General features: G+C 47.0%; 1 protein-coding gene across 1 annotated transcript in view; it reads right to left on the bottom strand.

Moving 5' to 3' along the window:
• The window catches only part of LOC119971599 (tetraspanin-18-like), a 293,880-nt gene extending 273,180 nt beyond the window's left edge, over nt 1-20,700 (bottom strand). The window contains exon 1 of the mRNA XM_038807378.1: nt 20,326-20,700. The gene's annotated coding sequence lies outside the window, so the exon portion shown is untranslated. The remainder of the gene's footprint in view (nt 1-20,325) is intronic.
• Between the last annotated feature and the right edge of the window lie 554 nt (nt 20,701-21,254).

Here is a 21,254-nt window from a genome sequence, read left to right as displayed (position 1 = left end):
GGGGATTGGTATAGACTCTCTGTGAATAGGGGACTGGTACAGACTCTCTGTGGATAGGGGATTGGTGTAGACTCTCTGTGGATAGGGGATTGGTACAGACTCTCTGTGAATAGGGGATTGGTGTAGACTCTCTGTGGATGGGGGATTGGTATAGACTCTCTGTGGATAGGGGATTGGTATAGACTCTCTATGGACAGGGGATTGGTATAGACTCTCTGTGGATAGGGGATTGGTATAGACTCTCTATGGACAGGGGATTGGTACAGACTCTCTGTGGATGGGGGATTGGTACAGACTCTCTGTGGACAGGGGATTGGTATAGACTCTCTGTGGATAGGGGATTGGTATAGACTCTCTGTGGATAGGGGATTGGTATAGACTCTCTGTGGATGGGGATGGTATAGACTCTCTGTGGATAGGGGTTTGGTACAGAAATCCATGGATAGGGGACTGGTACAGACTCTCTGTGGATAGGGCATTGGTATAGACTCTCTGTGGATAGGGGATTGGTATAGACTCTCTGTGGATAGGGGATTGGTATAGACTCTCTGTGGAAAGGGGATTGGTACAGACTCTCTGTGGATAGGGCATTGGTATAGACTCTCTGTGGATAGGCCATTGGTATATACTCTCTGTGGATAGGGGATTGGTACAGACTCTCTGTGGGTAGGGGATTGGTATAGACTCTCTGTGGATAGGGGATTGGTATAGACTCTCTGTGGATAGGGGATTGGTACAGACTCTCTGTGGGTAGGGGATTGGTACAGACTCTCTGTGGGTAGGGGATTGGTACAGACTCTCTGTGGGTAGGGGATTGGTATAGACTCTGTGGATAGAGGATTGGTATAGACTCTCTGTGGGTAGGGGATTGGTACAGACTCTGTGGATAGAGGATTGGTATAGACTCTCTGTGGGTAGGGGATTGGTATAGACTCTGTGGATAGGGGATTGGTATAGACTCTCTGTGGATAGGGGATTGGTATAGACTCTCTGTGGATAGGGGATTGGTACAGACTCTCTGTGGATAGGGGATTGGTATTGACTCTCTGTGGATAGGGGATTGGTATAGACTCTCTGTGGATGGGGGATTGGTATATCTTCCTGCTGGTTAATGAAAGATTGATCTTCCTGCTGGTTAATGAATGATCAGTCTTCCTGCTGGTTAATGAATGATTAATCTTCCTGCTGGTTAATGAATGATTAATCTTCCTGCTGGTTAATGAATGATTAATCTTCCTGCTGGTTAATGAATGATTAATCTTCCTGCTGGTTAATGAATGATTGGCCATCCTACTGTTTAATGAATAATTGGTTTTCCTGCTGTTTAATGAATGGTCAGGCTTCCTGATGGTTAATGAATGATTAATCTTGCTGCTGGTTAATGAATGGTCAGTCTTCCTGCTGGTTAATGAATGAGTGATTTTCCTGCTGGTTAATGAATGATTGGTGTTCCTGCTGGTTAATGGATGATTGTTTTTTCTGCTGGTTAATGAATGATTGATCTTCCTGCTGGTTAATTAATGATTTGTCTTCCTGCTGGTTAATGACTGATTGTTTTTTCTGCTGGTTAATGAATGATTATTTTTTTTCTGCTGGTTAATGAATAATTGGTCTTCCTGCTGGTTAATGAATGATTGGTTTTTCTGCTGGTTAATGAATGATTGGTCTCCCTGTTGGTTGATGAATGATTAGTCTTTCTGCTGGTTAATGAATGGTTGGTCTTCCTGCTGGTTAATGAATGATTGGTCCCCCTGCTGGTTAATGAATGTTGGGTTTTCTGCTGGTTAATTAATGATTGGCCTTCCTGCTGGTTAATGAATGATTGGTCTTTCTGCTGGTTAATGAATGATTGGCCTTCCTGCTGGTTAATGAATGATTGGTCTTTCTGCTGGTTAATGAATGGTTGGTCTTCCTGCTGGTTAATGAATGATTGGTTTTCTGCTGGTTAATTAATGATTGGTCTTCCTGCTGGTTAATGAATGTTGGGTTTTCTGCTGGTTAATTAATGATTGGTCTTACTGCTGTTTAATTATTGATTGGTCTTCCTGCTGATTAATTAATGATCGCTCTTCCTGCTGGTTAATGAATTAATGATCTTCCTGCTGATTAATGAATGAATTGTCTTCCTGCTGGTTAATGAATTAATGATCTTCCTGCTGATTAATGAATGAATTGTCTTCCTGCTGGTTAATTTATGATTGTTTTTTCTGCTGGTTAATGAATGATTGATCTTTCTGCTGGTTAATGAATGATTGGTTTTCCTGTGGATCAATGAATGATTGGTTTTCCTGCTGGTTAATCAATGATTGGTTTTCCTGCTGGTTAATGAATGATTCGTTTTCCTGCTGGTTAAAGAATGGTCAGCCTTCCTGCTGGTTAATGATTGATTGGTCTTCCTGCTGGTTAATGATTGATTGGTCTTCCTGCTGGTTAATGGATGATTGGTTTTGCAGTTGGTTAATGAATGATTGATCTTCCTGCTGGTTAATAAATGATTTGTCTTCCTGCTGGTTAATTAATGAATTGTCTTCCTGCTGGTTAATGACTGATTGTTTTTTCTGCTGGTTAATGAATGATTGTTTTTTTTCTGCTGGTTAATGAATAATTTGTCTTCCTGCTGGTTAATGAATGTTGGGTTTTCTGCTGGTTAATTAATGATTGGCCTTCCTGCTGGTTAATGAATGATTGGTCTCCCTGCTGGTTAATGAATGTTGGGTTTTCTGCTGGTTAATTAATGATTGGCCTTCCTGCTGGTTAATGAATGATTGTTTTTTTTCTGCTGGTTAATGAATAATTGGTCTTCCTGCTGGTTAATGGATGATTGGTCTCCCTGCTGGTTAATGAATGTTGGGTTTTCTGCTGGTTAATTAATGATTGGCCTTCCTGCTGGTTAATGAATGATTGGTCTTCCTGCTGGTTAATAAATGATTGATTTTCCTACTAGTTAGTGAAAGATTGGTCTTCCTGCTGGTTATTGAATGATTAGTCTTCCTGCTGGTTAATGAATTAATGAATGATCTTCCTGCTAGCTAATGAATGGTCAGCCTTCCTGCTGGTTAATGATTGATTGGTCTTCCTGCTGGTTAATGATTGATTGGTCTTCCTGCTGGTTAATGGATGATTGGTTTTGCAGTTGGTTAATGAATGATTAATCTTCCTGCTGGTTAATAAATGATTTGTCTTCCTGCTGGTTAATTAATGAATTGTCTTCCTGCTGGTTAATGACTGATTGTTTTTTCTGCTGGTTAATGAATGATTGTTTTTTTTCTGCTGGTTAATGAATAATTTGTCTTCCTGCTGGTTAATGAATGTTGGGTTTTCTGCTGGTTAATTAATGATTGGCCTTCCTGCTGGTTAATGAATGATTGGTCTCCCTGCTGGTTAATGAATGTTGGGTTTTCTGCTGGTTAATTAATGATTGGCCTTCCTGCTGGTTAATGAATGATTGTTTTTTTTCTGCTGGTTAATGAATAATTGGTCTTCCTGCTGGTTAATGAATGATTGGTCTCCCTGCTGGTTAATGAATGTTGGGTTTTCTGCTGGTTAATTAATGATTGGCCTTCCTGCTGGTTAATGAATGATTGGTCTTCCTGCTGGTTAATAAATGATTGATTTTCCTACTAGTTAGTGAAAGATTGGTCTTCCTGCTGGTTATTGAATGATTAGTCTTCCTGCTGGTTAATGAATTAATGAATGATCTTCCTGCTAGCTAATGAATGATCAGTCTTCCTGCTGGTTAATGAATTAATGAATGATCTTCCTGCTAGCTAATGAATGATCAGTCTTCCTGCTGGTTAATGAATGATTGATCTTCCTGCTTGTTAACGAATGATTTGTCTTCCTGTTGGTTAATGAATGATTGGTTTCCCTGATGGTTAATGAATGATTGTTATTTCTGCTGGTTAATGAATGATTGTTTTTTTTCTGCTTGTTAATGAATAATTGATCTTCCAGCTGGTTAATAAATGATTGGTCTTCCTGCTTTTAAATGAATGATTGATCTTCCTGTTGGTTAAGGATTATTTTTTTCTGCTGTTTAATGAATGATTGGTTTTCCTGCTAGTTAATGAATGATTGGTCTTCCTGCTGGTAAATGAATGCTTGGTTTTCCTGCTGGTTAATGAATGATTGGTCTTGCTGCTGGTTAATGAATAATTGGTCTTGCTGGTTAATGAATGATTGGTCTTCCTGCTGGTTAATGAATGATTGGTCTTCCTGCTGGTAAATGAATGCTTGGTTTTCCTGCTGGTTAATGAATGATTGGTCTTGCTGCTGGTTAATGAATGATTGGTCTTGCTGGTTAATGAATGATTGGTCTTCCTGCTGGTTAATGAATGATTGGTCTTCCTGCTGGTAAATGAATGCTTGGTTTTCCTGCTGGTTAATGAATGATTGGTCTACCTGCTGGTTAATGAATGATTGGTCTTGCTGCTGGTTAATGAATGATTGAAATTCTTGCTGGTTAATAAATGATTGGTCTTGCTGCTGGTATATGAATGATTGGTTTTCTTGCTGGTTAATTAATGATTGGTTGTCCTGCTAGTTAATGAATGATTGGTCTTGCTGCTGGTAAATGAATGATTGGTTTTCTTGCTGGTTAATGAATGATTGGTTTTCTTGCTGGTTAATGAATGATTGGTTTTCTTGCTGGTTAATGAATGATTGGTCTTCCTGCTAGTTAATGAATGATTGGTCTTGCTGCTGGTAAATGAATGATTGGTTTTCTTGCTGGTTAATGAATGATTGGTCTTGCTGCTGGCTGGTGGCATGAACGCTATTTGCATGAATTTATTTGCATCTTATGAATGCTTATTAAAACAGTTGTCCGCTGGCACACCATCAGGCCTTCCAATCTTGTGCCACAATAGCGGTAAATGATAACAACCTGAAACCTGATTGATGTAGAATGATGTACACAAGATACTCCTCAGTTCATGGTGAGTGCATCAAAGATTTCTGCTACAATGCTGCACTGTTCCTGAAGCGGTGTACACCACTCTTCCAGGGCCGACTGGTTCCTGTCCTGCACCACTATGACGAGCTGACCTTCATGGACAACACTCTGCTGCTGGACCCATGGACCCTCCTGAGTCACCAACTCGGACCAGAACTGCACATGGGATTGGGGAGTTCAGGGGTCTCTTTCCCGCCCAGATTTACACACCAGTGTCTATCTGAACAGGAGTGTGTTGAGGGACACATGCAATCACCACAACAAAGGTCCAAATTTCAACATGGGGTGGAGTGTGAGGTGAGGTGAGGTGGTGAGGGTTGTCTGACAAAACCAAGGGGGGGGAATATGGAAGGATGGCTGTGTAACGAGGGGGCGGAGGGTGAGGGTTTACCATGGCACACCGTGACACCATGGCAGAGGGGCAAGGACATGAATAAGGATGATCAACCAAGGAAGGCCAACTTGGGTGGTTAAATATGGTTCTCCAGTGCAGAGGGATCTGAGTTTCCTCGTGCATGAGTTGCAGAAAACTAACATGCAGGTACACAGGTAATAAAGAAAGCAATTAAAATCTTGGCATTTACAGTTAAAGAAATAGAGTATAACGGTAAGGAAATGTTGTTGCAACTATACAAAGTCTTGGTGAGACCACACCTGGTGTATTGTGCACAATTTTGGTCACTTATTAGAGGAAAGATGTAGTGGCATTGGAGGCAGTTCAGAGGAGGTTCACGAGATTGATTCCAGAGATGTGGGGCGGGATTCTCCGACCCCCCGCAGAATCGCACGGCGCCGGTTGGGGGCCGCTCACATGGCCCCCCTGCTCAATTCTCTGGCCCGGATGGGCCGAGAGGCTGCAGCAAAAAAACCCGAGTCGCGCCGGTGTCGTTCTAACATGCTCTGAGCTGGCGGGACCTCTGTGTTGAAGGGTCCGGGGGCAGCCTGTGGGAGGGGAGGGGGGGTACAACCCCGGGAGGGGGAGCCTCGGTTGTGGCCTGGCACGCGATTGATGCCCAACGATCGGCGGGCCAGCCACTCGGGCTGGGGGCCTCCTTTCTTCCGTGCCAGCTGCTGTAGCCCTACGCCATTTGGCGTTGGGGCCAGCGCGGAGAAGAAAGCCACTGCGCATGCGCGCATTGGCGCCGGTGCCACTGCACAGGCGCGGACGTAGCGGCACCCAGTTGACGCTGGGGCCAGCGCCGTGCTGGCTCCCTGTGGCCTGGAGATTCAGGCGCCGGATGGCCTGTTGACGCCAGAGTAAAACACACCCGTTTTTACGCTGGCGTCAAAACTTAGCCACCCGATGGGAGAATCCCACCTATGCGGGTTGTCATATTAAGAGAGATTGAGCAGTTCAGGCCCAAACTCCCTAGAGTTTAGAAGAATGAGGGGAGATAAAACTGAGGTATACTAGATGATAAAAGTATGGGTAAAATAGACGTGGAGCAGATGCTTCCTCTTCTGTGGCATTCTAGAACGAGAGGTCATAGTGTCAGGATAAGGGGAGAGGAGAAACTACTTCTCCTAAAGGGTCTTGAATCTGAGGAATTCGCTGCTCCAGAGTGCGGTGGATGCAGGGATAAATAGTAAATTTAAGAAGGAGTTTGACACATTTTTAATTGGCAATGGGTTGAAGGGTTATGGAGAATGGACAGGACGGTGGAGTTAAAGCCAGGATGAGATCAGCCCTGATCATATTGAATGGTGGAGCAGACTCGATGGGCCAAATTACCTAATTCTGCTTCTGTATCTTAGGAACATATGAACTTATTTTCATAGACTTTACAGTGCAGAAGGAGGCCATTCGGCCCATCGAGTCTGCACCGGCTCTTGGAAAGAGCACCATACCCAAGGTCCGCACCTCCACCCTATCCCCGTAACCCAGTAACCCCCCCCTGCCCAACACTAAGGGCAATTTTGGACACTAAGGGTAATTTAGCATGGCCAATCCACCTAACCTGCACATCTTTGGACTGTGGGAGGAAACCGGAGCACCTGGAGGAAACCCACGCACACAAGGGGAGAATGTGAAGACTCCGCACAGACAGTGACCCAAGCCGGGAATATAACCTGGGACCCTGGAGCTGTGAAGCAATTGTGCTAACCACAATGTTACCGTGCTGCCCCATTTGCATCCATGTAGCGGGATTGCACCCCATTCTCCAGCCCTCTGCGATTCCCCGGTCCCCTTGGCTGGGAATGGGAATTACATGGGTGCAGATCACTTCTGGTAGTTATGACCATGGCCCTGACGTGCTGGACCTTGCGGTGGCCAAAAAGGTTAACCACTTAGGGGAGTTATCCCCAAAGTCCATCTGAGGGTCACCCTCCCTTCACAATGCACTACCTGCCCACCCCTCCTCTACCAGGTGGCCTCCCCCAGCAGCCACCTTAGTAGGGAAACCCCTCTCCAGGGACCCCATGAATAGGGAGACCCCCCCGGCACCCGTATCCAATCACTAAGTGCATTCCAATCAGTCAAGCGTGTGATTGCACTGTACTTATCTCTCTTTGATGTGGTTGATGTTTGTAAACATTGGGGTTTCCCCACTGAGTGTCACTCATCCCTGAAGGAAGATGAATGAATCAAGGCTGCAGCTGATTGGTGGCAACTGTCAATCGCAGCTCACATGCGAGAAAGGAATGACTGGCTCGTAGCTAATGGATCTGCAGAGTTGAAACACAGGTCACAGCTGTTCTCCTTTGTGGAATGGGCAGGTCAGGTCTGGTCATGGGAATAGCGCTGGGGAGTGAGCCAAGAGGGAGTGCGCTTTTGGAGGGTTAAGCAGACTTGATGGGCCTAATGGCCTCCTTCCGCACTGTAGGGATTCTATGAATCTCCCCCAGAGCCTCCAGACAAATGTTACAGCTGTAATTTTGTTCACTACCCTGTCTGACTCCTCTTTAGCTTCCAAACAGGGGCCTCTTTTCTTGGGCAGAGTAAGAAGTCTTACTACACCAGGTTTAGGTCCGACAGGTTTGTTTCAAACACGAGCTTTCGGAGCACTGCTCCTTCCTCAGGTGAATGGAGAGGTATTTTCCAGAAACATTTATATAGACAAAGTCAAAGATGCCAGACAATGCTTGGAATGCGAGCATTTGCGGGTAATCAAGTCTTTACAGATCCAGAGATAGGGGGTAATCCCCGGTTAAAGAGGTGTGAATTGTCTCAAGCCAGGATAGTTGGTAGGATTTTGCAAGTCCAGGCCAGATGGTGGAGGGGTGAATGTAATGCGACATTCATGCGACAGCCATGGGGACCAAGTTCGCACCTCAATATGCCAACATTTTCATGTACAAATTTGAACAAGACTTCCTCACCGCACAGGACCTTCAACCGATGTTATACACCAAACACATCGATGACATTTTTCTCCTTTGGACCCACAGCGAAGAATCACTGAAACAACTACACAATGAGATCAATAAGTTCCATTCCACCATCAGACTCATCATGGACTATTCTCCAAATTCAGTTGCATTCTTGGACGCACTCCCCAGTCAAGGACGGTCACCTCAGCACTTCGCTTTACCGCAAGCCCATGGATAACCTCACGATGCTCCACTTCTCCAGCTTTCACCCGAAACACATTAAAGAAGCCATTCCCTATGGACAAGCGTTCCATATACACAGGATCTGCTCAGACGAGGAGGAGCGTAACAGACATCTACAGACGCTGAAAGATGCCCTCGTACGAATGGGATATGGCGTTCGACTCATCGATCGACAGTTCCAACGCGCCACAACAAAAAACCGCACCAACCTCCTCAGAAGACAAACACGGGACACAACTGACAGAGTACCCTTCGTCGTCCAGTACTTTCCTAGGGCGGAGAAACTACGACATCTTCTTCGCAGCCTTCAACACGTAATCGATGAAGATGAACATCTTGCTAAGGTCATGCCCACACCCCCACTACTTGCCTTCAAACAACCACGTAACCTCAAACAAACCATTGTTTGCAGCAAATTACCCAGCCTTCAGAACTGCGACCACGACACCACACAACCCTGCCAGGGCAATCTCTGCAAGAGCTACCAGATCATCGACATGGATACCACCATTACACGTGGAAACACCACCCACCAGGTACGCAGCACATATTCGTGCGACTCGACCAATGTAGTCTACCTCATACGCTGCAGGAAAGGATGTCCCGAAGCATGGTACATTGGCGAGACCATGCAGACACTGCGACAACAAATGAACGGGCATCGTGCGACAATCACCAGGCATATATATTCCCTTCCAGTCGGGAAACACTTCAGCAGTCAAGGGCATTCAGCCTCTGGTCTCCTGGTAATCGTTCTCCAAGGCGGCCTTCAGGACTCACGAAAATGCAGAATCGCCGAACAAAAACTTATAGCTAAGTTCCGCACGCATGAGTGCGGCCTCAACCAGGATCTTGGATTCATGTCGCATTGCATTCACCCCCCACCATCTGGCCTGGACTTGCAAAATCCTACCAACTGTCCAGGTGTTCATAGAATCCCTGCAGAAGGAGGCCATTCAGCCCATCAAGTCTGCTTGACCCTCCAAATGCGCACCCCCCCTTGGCTCACTCCCCAGCGCTATCCCTGTGACCAGACCTAACCTGCACATCCCTGGACAACTTTAATGGGTCAATTTTAGCCTGGCCAATCCACCTAAACTGCACATATTTTGACTGTGGGAGGAAACCGGTGCACCAGGGGGTACCCACGCCAACATGGGGAGAACATATTAACTCCACTCAGTCACCCAAAGTCGGAATCAAACCCGGGTCCCTGGCGCTGTGAAGCAGCAGTGCTAGCCACTGTGCCACCATGCCACCCTTCAGTTAGGGGTCCCCGTGGGGAATTTCCTAACTTAGGGGTTCCATGTGGGGGTCCCTGTATTTAGGGGGAAGGAGGGCACACCCATACAATTCCGAGATGCGGGGCTGCATTGCTGTCTGGGGGATGTTGGGCTGCTTTGCAATGCGTTGGGGGTGTGGTTGACTGTGGGACGTCACTATCAGGCCACCCATATAAATGGCAACCTGATAATGGGATTCCCTTGGGAATCTCCTGTATTCCTTACCATGCATAACATTGCATCGAAAGGGATATGGAATTCTTCCCGATTTGCCCTCCCAGGGGGATTGTAAATCAGTTGCCATTCTTCTCTAGTGGGAGAACATAGGGCTAGATTCTCCATTTCAGCAGTTAAGTGCCGCCTTGAACAAAGAATTAACGGGAGATTTGCGACCAAAGAATCGGTGCTCACCCCTCATCGATTTCGGGACAGGTGCAGGACTAGCAGCAGCTCAGAGCGAAACTTCCGGCTCCTGCGCCAAAAACGGCTATAGAATTACCGGGTCCCTAGCCGCACACGTGGACGGCTGACGATGTGCAGCGGTCACGCCGTACAACATGGCGCCGGCCGTGTGCGGACCCAACCCGTCATCCGCGACCCCGCAGGCCATGCACTGGCCATCCCCCACCCATCCCCCAGCCCTTGTGGAACCGCCCCAAGCCAGCGTCACGGATCCCGGCCGAGTGTGGTGGCGCTGGACACAATCCGCAGCCGCATCACGAGTTCCCCACCGTTGAGACCACACGTGTTCCGCGCCATCGGGAACTTGTCCCATCGGGGCGGAGCATCGCTGGAGGGCCTACCGATGACACGCCAACGGCATTGCAACGCCGCACGCAACGATTATGGCATTTCCGAGAGGGCGGAGCATGACTGACTGGCATCAAAATGTCACAGGGCCCGATTTGGACGTCGGAGTCGATTCTCCGCCGGATTGCCGATTACAATATCTGCGTCCGGCAATGGAGGATCCAGCCCATCGTGTCCCAAATGGAGAATTCAGACCATTGTGTTTTAGCTTGGTAAGGAGATGTAACTAATGGGAGGAGCTAGAGTAACGAGCATTTTGCAGAAAAGCAGTTTAGGTTTAGATTGGGATGTGAAAAGAAGTCAAGCGACTGCTCTCGATGCAATTCAGTTGAAGGTCTGCCTGTAGACAACCTAGCAATTTATTTCCAAACAATTCAGAGAGTTAGTAGGTTCCTGGAAGTCAATCCATGAAGACAGTACCTGAAGACATAAGCTAGAGATCCTGCATTGTTCTGACAGGATTCAGTTCTATCTCTTCAAAGTACCATCTCTTTAGCAAATGTGCCTGGGCCTGCTAACTGTATTTAAAAGTGGATGTTGACCTGAGATGGGTGTGTTAAAATGGAAATAGAAGTAGCAGTTAAAGGTTATTGTGTAACTGTGCAGATTAGCATTGTTTAAGGGTAATTGTCAGCTATTTTCTTGTGTCATATTGAAGATATTTTAACATGGATGATCTATCTGGACTGCATGCAGAACAGTAATTTTCACAGTACTGTTAGTAATAAAGCCCGTTTTAATAAACCATATCCCTATTTCTGCGTGAAACCAATTCTTTCCTCATGTTTTACAAAATTAAAATTGAATATTGACATTCTATCCAGTATCCTAGCCATTGTTGGGGACTGGTCCTGGAACATAACAGATATGAAGGTGTTGGACTGGAATTGAAATATGACACAGGGACATTTGAACCCGCCAGCTGTGGCTGGATGGTTGAATCAGCAGGTGGCTCACAGGTCACTCGGTGAGCAAAGAAGATGTGCAGAAGTAACCAGGATCCAAGAACAGAAACTGGTGTGGGTCCTCCGTTCAGGTCAAAAATTGGAAGAATTCCACAACATGTGAGGGTAGGGGATTGGGACAGACTGAGTGAGTTGGGGATTGGTACAGACTGAGGGAGTTGGGGATTGGTACAGACTGAGTGAGTTGGGGATTGGTACAGACTCAGTGAGTTGGGGATTGGTACAAACTGAGTGAGTTGGGGGTTGGGACAGACTGAGGGAGTTGGGGATTGGTACAAACTGAGTGAGTTGGGGGATTGGTACAGACTGAGTGAGTTGGGGATTGGTACAGACTGAGGGAGTTGGGGATTGGTACAGACTCAGTGACTTGGGGATTGGTACAGACTGAGTGAGTTGGGGATTGGTACAGACTCAGTGAGTTTGGGATTGGTACAGAGTGAGTGAGTTGGGGATTGGTACAGACTGAGTGAGTTGGGGGTTGGTACAGACTGAGTGAGTTGGGGGTTGGTACAGAGTGAGTGAGTTGGGGATTGGTACGGAGTGAGTGAGTTGGGGGTTGGTACAGACTGAATGAGTTGGGGATTGGTACAGACTGAGTGAGTTGGGGGATTGGTACAGACTGAGTGAGTTGGGGATTGGTACAGACTGAGTGAGTTTGGGATTGGTACAGACTGAGTGAGTTGGGGATTGGTACAGACTCAGTGAGTTGGGGGTTGGTACAGACTGAGTGAGTTGGAGATTGGTACAGAGTGAGTGAGTTGGGGGTTGGGACAGACTCAGTGAGTTGGGGATTGGTACAGACTGAGGGAGTTGGGGATTGGTACAGACTCAGTGACTTGGGGATTGGTACAGACTGAGTGAGTTGGGGATTGGTACAGACTCAGTGAGTTGGGGTTGGTACAGAGTGAGTGAGTTGGGGATTGGTACAGACTGAGTGAGTTGGGGGTTGGTACAGACTGAGTGAGTTGGGGGTTGGTACAGAGTGAGTGAGTTGGGGATTGGTACGGAGTGAGTGAGTTGGGGGTTGGTACAGACTGAATGAGTTGGGGGATTGGTACAGACTGAGTGAGTTGGGGATTGGTACAGACTGAGTGAGTTGGGGGTTGGTACAGAGTGAGTGAGTTGGGGATTGGTACAGACTGAGTGAGTTGGGGATTGGTACGGACTGAGTGAGTTGGGGGTTGGTACAGAGTGAGTGAGTTGGGGATTGGTACAGACTGAGTGAGTTGGGGATTGGTACAGACTGAGTGAGTTTGGGATTGGTACAGACTGAGTGAGTTGGGGATTGGTACAGACTCAGTGAGTTGAGGGTTGGTACAGAGTGAGTGAGTTGGGGGTTGGGACAGACTCAGTGAGTTGGGGGTTGGTACAGACTGAGTGAGTTGGAGATTGGTACAGAGTGAGTGAGTTGGGGGTTGGGACAGACTCAGTGAGTTGGGGATTGGTACAGACTGAGTGAGTTGGGGGTTGGGACAGACTCAGTGAGTTGGGGATTGGTACAGACTGAGTGAGTTGGGGATTGGTACAGACTGAGTGAGTTGGGGGTTGGTACAGAGTGAGTCAGTTGGGGATTGGTACAGAGTGAGTGAGTTGGGGATTGGTACAGACTGAGTGAGTTGGGGATTGGTACAGACTGAGTCAGTTGGGGATTGGTACAGAGTGAGTGAGTTGGGGATTGGTACAGACTGAGTGAGTTGGAGATTGGTACAGACTGAGTGAGTTGGGGGTTGGTACAGACTGAGTTAGTTGGGGATTGGTACAGAGTGAGTGAGTTGGGGATTGGTACAGACTGAGTGAGTTGGAGATTGGTACAGACTGAGTGAGTTGGGGTTGGTACAGACTGAGTGAGTTGGGGATTGGTACAGACTGAGTGAGTTGGGGTTGGTACAGAGTGAGTGAGTTGGGGATTGGTACAGACTGAGTGAGTTGGGGATTGGTACAGACTGAGTGAGTTGGGGTTGGTACAGACTGAGTGAGTTGGGGATTGGTACAGACTGAGTGAGTTGGGGTTGGTACAGACTGAGTGAGTTGGGGTTGGTACAGACTGAGTGAGTTGGGGATTGGTACAGACTGAATGAGTTGGGGGTTGGGACAGACTCAGTGAGTTGGGGATTGGTACAGACTGAGTGAGTTGGGGATTGGTACAGACTGAGTGAGTTGGGGGTTGGGACAGACTCAGTGAGTTGGGGATTTGGAACAGACTGAGTGAGTTGGGGATTGGTACAGACTGAGTGAGTTGGGGATTGGTACAGACTGAGTGAGTTGGGGATTGGTACAGACTGAGTGAGTTGGGGATTGGTACAGACTGAGTGAGTTGGGGATTGGTACAGACTGAGTGAGTTGGGGGATTGGTACAGACTGAGTGAGTTGGGGATTGGTACAGACTGAGTGAGTTGGGGATTGGTACAGACTCAGTGAGTTGGGGATTGGTACAGACTGAGTGAGTTGGGGATTGGTACAGACTCAGTGAGTTGGGGATTGGTACAGACTCAGTGAGTTGGGGATTGGTACAGACTCAGTGAGTTGGGGATTGGTTCAGACTCAGTGAGTTTGGGATTGGTACAGAGTGAGTTAGTTGGGGGTTGGTACAGACTGAGTGAGTTGGGGATTGGTACAGACTGTGTGAGTTGGGGATTGGTACAGACTGAGTGAGTTGGGGGATTTGGTACAAATTGAGGGAGTTGGGGATTGGTACAGGCTGAGTGAGTTGGGGGATTTGGTACAAATTGAGTGAGTTGGGGATTGGTACAGACTGAGTGAGTTGGGGATTGGTACAGACTGAGTGAGTTGGGGGATTGGTACAGACTGAGTGAGTTGGGGGATTTGGTACAAATTGAGTGAGTTGGGGATTGGTACAGAGTGAGTGAGTTGGGGATTGGTACAGACTGAGTGAGTTGGAGATTGGTACAGACTGAATGAGTTGGGGGTTGGGACAGACTCAGTGAGTTGGGGATTTGGTACAGACTGAGGGAGTTGGGGTTGGTACAGACTGAGTGAGTTGGGGATTGGTACAGAGTGAGTGAGTTGGGGATTGGTACAGACTGAGTGAGTTGGGGTTGGTACAGACTGAGTGAGTTGGGGATTGGTACAGACTGAGTGAGTTGGGGATTGGTACAGACTGAATGAGTCGGGGGTTGGTACAGACTGAGTGAGTTGGGGATTGGTACAGAGTGAGTTAGTTGGGGGTTGGTACAGACTGAGTGAGTTGGGGATTGGTACAGACTGAGTGAGTTGGGGATTGGTACAGACTGAGTGAGTTGGGGATTGGTACAGACTCAGTGAGTTGGGGATTGGTACAGACTCAGTGAGTTGGAGATTTGGTACAGACTGAGTGAGTTGGGGTTGGTACAGACTGAGTGAGTTGGGGATTTGGTACAGAGTGAGTGAGTTGGGGGTTGGTACAGACTGAGTGAGTTGGGGATTGGTACAGACTGAGTGAGTTGGGGATTGGTACAGAGTGAGTGAGTTGGGGATTGGTACAGACTGAGTGAGTTGGGGATTGGTACAGACTGAGTGAGTTGGGGATTGGTACAGACTCAGTGAGTTGGGGATTGGTACAGACTGAGTGAGTTGGGGATTGGTACAGACTCAGTGAGTTGGGGATTGGTACAGACTCAGTGAGTTGGGGATTGGTACAGACTGAGTGAGTTGGGGATTGGTACAGAGTGAGTGAGTTGGGGATTGGTTCAGACTCAGTGAGTTTGGGATTGGTACAGAGTGAGTTAGTTGGGGGTTGGTACAGACTGAGTGAGTTGGGGATTGGTACAGACTGTGTGAGTTGGGGATTGGTACAGACTGAGTGAGTTGGGGGATTTGGTACAAATTGAGGGAGTTGGGGATTGGTACAGGCTGAGTGAGTTGGGGGATTTGGTACAAATTGAGTGAGTTGGGGATTGGTACAGACTGAGTGAGTTGGGGATTGGTACAGACTGAGTGAGTTGGGGGATTGGTACAGACTGAGTGAGTTGGGGGATTTGGTACAAATTGAGTGAGTTGGGGATTGGTACAGAGTGAGTGAGTTGGGGATTGGTACAGACTGAGTGAGTTGGAGATTGGTACAGACTGAGTGAGTTGGGGATTGGTACAGACTGAGTGAGTTGGGGATTGGTACAGACTGAGTGAGTTGGGGATTGGTACAGACTGAGTGAGTTGGGGATTGGTACAGAGTGAGTGAGTTGGGGATTGGTACAGACTGAGTGAGTTGGGGTTGGTACAGACTGAGTGAGTTGGGGATTGGTACAGAGTGAGTGAGTTGGGGATTGGTACAGACTGAGTGAGTTGGGGTTGGTACAGACTGAGTGAGTTGGGAATTGGTACAGACTGAGTGAGTTGGGGATTGGTACAGACTGAATGAGTCGGGGGTTGGTACAGACTGAGTGAGTTGGGGATTGGTACAGAGTGAGTTAGTTGGGGGTTGGTACAGACTGAGTGAGTTGGGGATTGGTACAGACTGAGTGAGTTGGGGATTGGTACAGACTGAGTGAGTTGGGGATTGGTACAGACTCAGTGAGTTGGGGATTGGTACAGACTCAGTGAGTTGGAGATTTGGTACAGACTGAGTGAGTTGGGGTTGGTACAGACTGAGTGAGTTGGGGATTGGTACAGACTGAGTGAGTTGGGGATTGGTACAGACTGAATGAGTCGGGGGTTGGTACAGACTGAGTGAGTTGGGGATTGGTACAGAGTGAGTTAGTTGGGGGTTGGTACAGACTGAGTGAGTTGGGGATTGGTACAGACTCAGTGAGTTGGGGATTGGTACAGACTCAGTGAGTTGGGGATTGGTACAGACTGAGTGAGTTGGGGATTGGTACAGAGTGAGTGAGTTGGGGATTGGTTCAGACTCAGTGAGTTTGGGATTGGTACAGAGTGAGTTAGTTGGGGGTTGGTACAGACTGAGTGAGTTGGGGATTGGTACAGACTGAGTGAGTTGGGGATTGGTACAGACTGAGTGAGTTGGGGGATTTGGTACAAATTGAGGGAGTTGGGGATTGGTACAGGCTGAGTGAGTTGGGGGATTTGGTACAAATTGAGTGAGTTGGGGATTGGTACAGACTGAGTGAGTTGGGGATTGGTACAGACTGAGTGAGTTGGGGGATTGGTACAGACTGAGTGAGTTGGGGATTGGTACAGAGTGAGTGAGTTGGGGATTGGTACAGACTGAGTGAGTTGGAGATTGGTACAGACTGAATGAGTTGGGGGTTGGGACAGACTCAGTGAGTTGGGGATTTGGTACAGACTGAGGGAGTTGGGGTTGGTACAGACTGAGTGAGTTGGGGATTGGTACAGAGTGAGTGAGTTGGGGATTGGTACAGACTGAGTGAGTTGGGGTTGGTACAGACTGAGTGAGTTGGGGATTGGTACAGACTGAGTGAGTTGGGGATTGGTACAGACTGAATGAGTCGGGGGTTGGTACAGACTGAGTGAGTTGGGGATTGGTACAGAGTGAGTTAGTTGGGGGTTGGTACAGACTGAGTGAGTTGGGGATTGGTACAGACTCAGTGAGTTGGGGATTGGTACAGACTGAGTGAGTTGGGGATTGGTACAGACTCAGTGAGTTGGGGATTGGTACAGACTCAGTGAGTTGGGGATTGGTACAGACTGAGTGAGTTGGGGATTGGTACAGAGTGAGTGAGTTGGGGATTGGTTCAGACTCAGTGAGTTTGGGATTGGTACAGAGTGAGTTAGTTGGGGGTTGGTACAGACTGAGTGAGTTGGGGATTGGTACAGACTGAGTGAGTTGGGGATTGGTACAGACTGAGTGAGTTGGGGGATTTGGTACAAATTGAGGGAGTTGGGGATTGGTACAGGCTGAGTGAGTTGGGGGATTTGGTACAAATTGAGTGAGTTGGGGATTGGTACAGACTGAGTGAGTTGGGGATTGGTACAGACTGAGTGAGTTGGGGGATTGGTACAGACTGAGTGAGTTGGGGATTGGTACAGAGTGAGTGAGTTGGGGATTGGTACAGACTGAGTGAGTTGGAGATTGGTACAGACTGAATGAGTTGGGGGTTGGGACAGACTCAGTGAGTTGGGGATTTGGTACAGACTGAGGGAGTTGGGGTTGGTACAGACTGAGTGAGTTGGGGATTGGTACAGAGTGAGTGAGTTGGGGATTGGTACAGACTGAGTGAGTTGGGGTTGGTACAGACTGAGTGAGTTGGGGATTGGTACAGACTGAGTGAGTTGGGGATTGGTACAGACTGAATGAGTCGGGGGTTGGTACAGACTGAGTGAGTTGGGGATTGGTACAGAGTGAGTTAGTTGGGGGTTGGTACAGACTGAGTGAGTTGGGGGTTGGTACAGACTGAGTGAGTTGGGGATTGGTACAGACTGAGTGAGTTTGGGATTGTTACAGACTGAGTGAGTTGGGGATTGGTACAGACTCAGTGAGTTGGGGATTGGTACAGAGTGAGTGAGTTGGGGGCTGGTACAGACTGAGTGAGTTGGGGATTGGAACAGACTGAGTGAGTTGGGGATTGGTACAGACTGAGTGAGTTGGGGATTGGTACAGAGTGAGTGAGTTGGGGATTGGTTCAGACTGAGTGAGTTGGGGATTGGTACAGACTGAGTGAGTTGGGGGTTGGTACAGACTGAGTGAGTTGGGGATTGGTGCAGACTGATTGAGTTGGGGATCGGTCTGGACAGTGTGAGCTGATGATTGTTATTCTCTGGAGTTTCCAATTGGACAGGACAGTTCAGTTGGTAGAGACATTTGTGGAGGGAATTATGCGGCTGACTCCCTTGTTGAAAGTCTGGATTGAAATCGGTCATTTTCTTCCTCAGGTCTCCCATTTAACAGTTTGCTGTGTAGAATGTATATGATTATTTTCTTCTACCAGGTCTGTGCCAAGGTTGCCTGGGATTAAACTGATATTCATTTGCTTCATTAAACTCTGAATGTGATGTTTTGGGCTCTAATTAATTCTGTCATCTCTGTGACACCACGTACGAAGTGGCTGATCACAACTGCTGATTGGAGTGTATTAAAAGATTCGAATGCATGTTTCTTGAACATTCTTTTCCCTCAACATATTTTGAAGCTATTTTTGAATTTTTTTTCTGTGCATTTGGTGAGAATATTTGGAGTGAATTGATCTTGCTTCAATAACTAACTGGGATTTTCAATCAAAGAGTAAGAAGCTGTGAGATGCTGGAGAACACCCGACTTATAGATTTCATAGTGAGTTCTTTGTTGCAGCAATTCTGGAGAATACCAAGTAAAACCTGTCAAGGTTTAAGGTTCTGATCAGTCAATCTGATTCAATATCTGAATCCACACAGGCACTGAGCACCATAAAGTCATCAGAAATTGGAGTTGAAGCATTAGGCCATTCTGTTCATTAAGACTCCTCCACCATTCAATAGTTCATGACTGCTCTGATTGTAGCCCTCCCTACAAGTTCATGTCTACCCGTCCAGCTCCCCTCCCCCATTACTTTTGACTCTCTTTTTGATCTAACTCAACTTTGAATATATTCAGTGAACTAGCCTCCATTGCTGTCTGGGGGAGAGAATTCCACAGACTAAAGACCTTCTGAGAGAAGAAATTCTTCCTCATCGGCATCCTAAATGGGACTTATAGTAGATATACAATGGGACTTATATCTGCAAGCTCCATGTGGGAGAGTGGGGGGGGGGGGGGGGGGGGGTGTGGCCCGGTGTTTTTAAACTGTGTCCCCTCATTCTCGATTCCATCCCATGAAGGGTAACATCCTCTCAGCATCTGCCCTGTCAAACCCCTTCACAATCATATATGTTTCCATAGAATCACCTCTCTAACTCCAACAGATATAGGCTCAGCCTCTTCAATTTTTCCTCATACGACAACTCTTCTGCCCTAGGAATCAGCCCAGGATTGGTGGCTTCTGCAGGTGGGTATGGATCTCCCCTAGCATTGACCTGCCCTCAGATGAATTATTTCAGCAGAGGGAGATGCAAAAGAGTGAGAATTTTTCAGCATGCCAATCCACAGCATCTCCCAGAGCATGTTTACAGGGTCCTGAGACCAGCCTTTCCTGCTCCTAAAGAGATATACATTTTTGAAGGAATCCCTTCAAAGCACGAGTCTTAATGCAGTTGATGATATTTTTAAATAAAAGGGATGTGGCGATTACTCCAGCATGATGGCAATGAGGAGCGGCAGTACGTCCTCTGGGCTCTGCTGCCTCTGCATTATGCTGCTGCTCCTCACATTTCTAGTTCTTCCCTTTGACTGGAATTAGTTGCTCCATATCCTGCTGAGGACTATACGATGAGGGAGACATTAACTGAACCAGATCTGGATCAGTCTCTGTGTTTCATTAAACAAAACAAACCAGATAATGCACAAATTAATTTGATATCTCCTTCACTCAACAGGCTGATAAAATCTCCCTGCTGCTAAGTGCAGTGCTATCAGCCCAGTGTGTCTAGTTCAAGCAAAACTTATGGAGTCACTGCCACCCTCAATCTACAAATACAATCTCCTTCTCTGTGCCTTTTAAACCAAAGTGCAAATGTTAAGTTTGAACTTTGTGGAGCTGGACCACAGCAACCGGCTCCACTTGTAAGCATCAGACTATATTTGCCAAATCATTTCTGCAAATATGGGATCGATTCTTCAAGCAGAAAGTGAAACATTAAACACCAATCTGTGCATCCACAAGTAACTCACCTACGTAGGTGATCAGGGCAACCATACAATTCATAAAAGCAAACTGAGCTATTTCAGTGTGAAATTTAAAACAACAGCCAAAAAATATATACAGCTGGGACTTACCTATATAGAATCACTTCAGCGCTCAGAAGCCACAGTGGAACCTCAGTTATTCCTGTTTGCTTTGATCTTTACAGAACAGTTATAATTAAGATGTGTCAGACAGGACCTCCAAGTGCAGCATGTGCAGGGAGAGGCAACAATTCAGAGCTAGTCCTCGTGAGAAAAATCTGTGTCCTTTCCACTCGTTCACACAGGATTCAGCTGCTTTGTGCACTGACAGCTCAGCTCATTCACATAGTCTGAAGCCAGCAGCTTGAACAGTAGCCCAGCCTCTTGGCAGGAAGCTGAATGTCACGATTTTCTAACAAATCTCACATGACTGCCTGAGAGAGAAAGAATGAGAGAGTGGACTGGAGCTCAGACATGCCACGAAGGAGGTGACGAGGATGCCTCCAGACACATAAAATCAACGCACACGTCCAAAACCATGCGGCTCTGTCAGAACAATCGTGATTGTGTGTGTACAAGGGAGACAGATCATTTAAGTGCAGACTTCCTGGGGTCCTGCAGTGCTGGCCTCTTCAATGTGCCATTATTAATTCTAGCCAGTGAACAAATTAGCCATTCACTCTTGAATATCCTGAGGGCTCAATATGATCACAAAACTTTAAAATGTAGGATGGAGTCCAGCCTGAACTGAGCCTCTAAAGCAAGAGGAATTTCAGCAGCACATCAGGCCATGCATCGCCAATAAGTTTGTGTCTGTGGACCAGGCCATGTGGGTAAGAGCTAAATACTATCAACATAAGTTAACTGCACGTTCAGAGGCTCACATAAAGCAAGAACTGAACTGCACATTTAGATGACACAGATCTCTCATATTTCTCATTTGAACAATTGCTCTTTTTCTATCTTCTTTCAGGAGAAGGTGTCACATAATAGTAAACGGTCGCGTGAATATACAAGCTCAGTTGGACCTTGTCCTAACC

Source organism: Scyliorhinus canicula, chromosome 9, assembly GCF_902713615.1.
Source record: "Scyliorhinus canicula chromosome 9, sScyCan1.1, whole genome shotgun sequence".
Lineage (NCBI taxonomy): Eukaryota > Metazoa > Chordata > Chondrichthyes > Carcharhiniformes > Scyliorhinidae > Scyliorhinus > Scyliorhinus canicula.
Note: the sequence above shows the minus strand (reverse complement) of the source record. Positions and strands in the feature narration are given on the sequence as shown.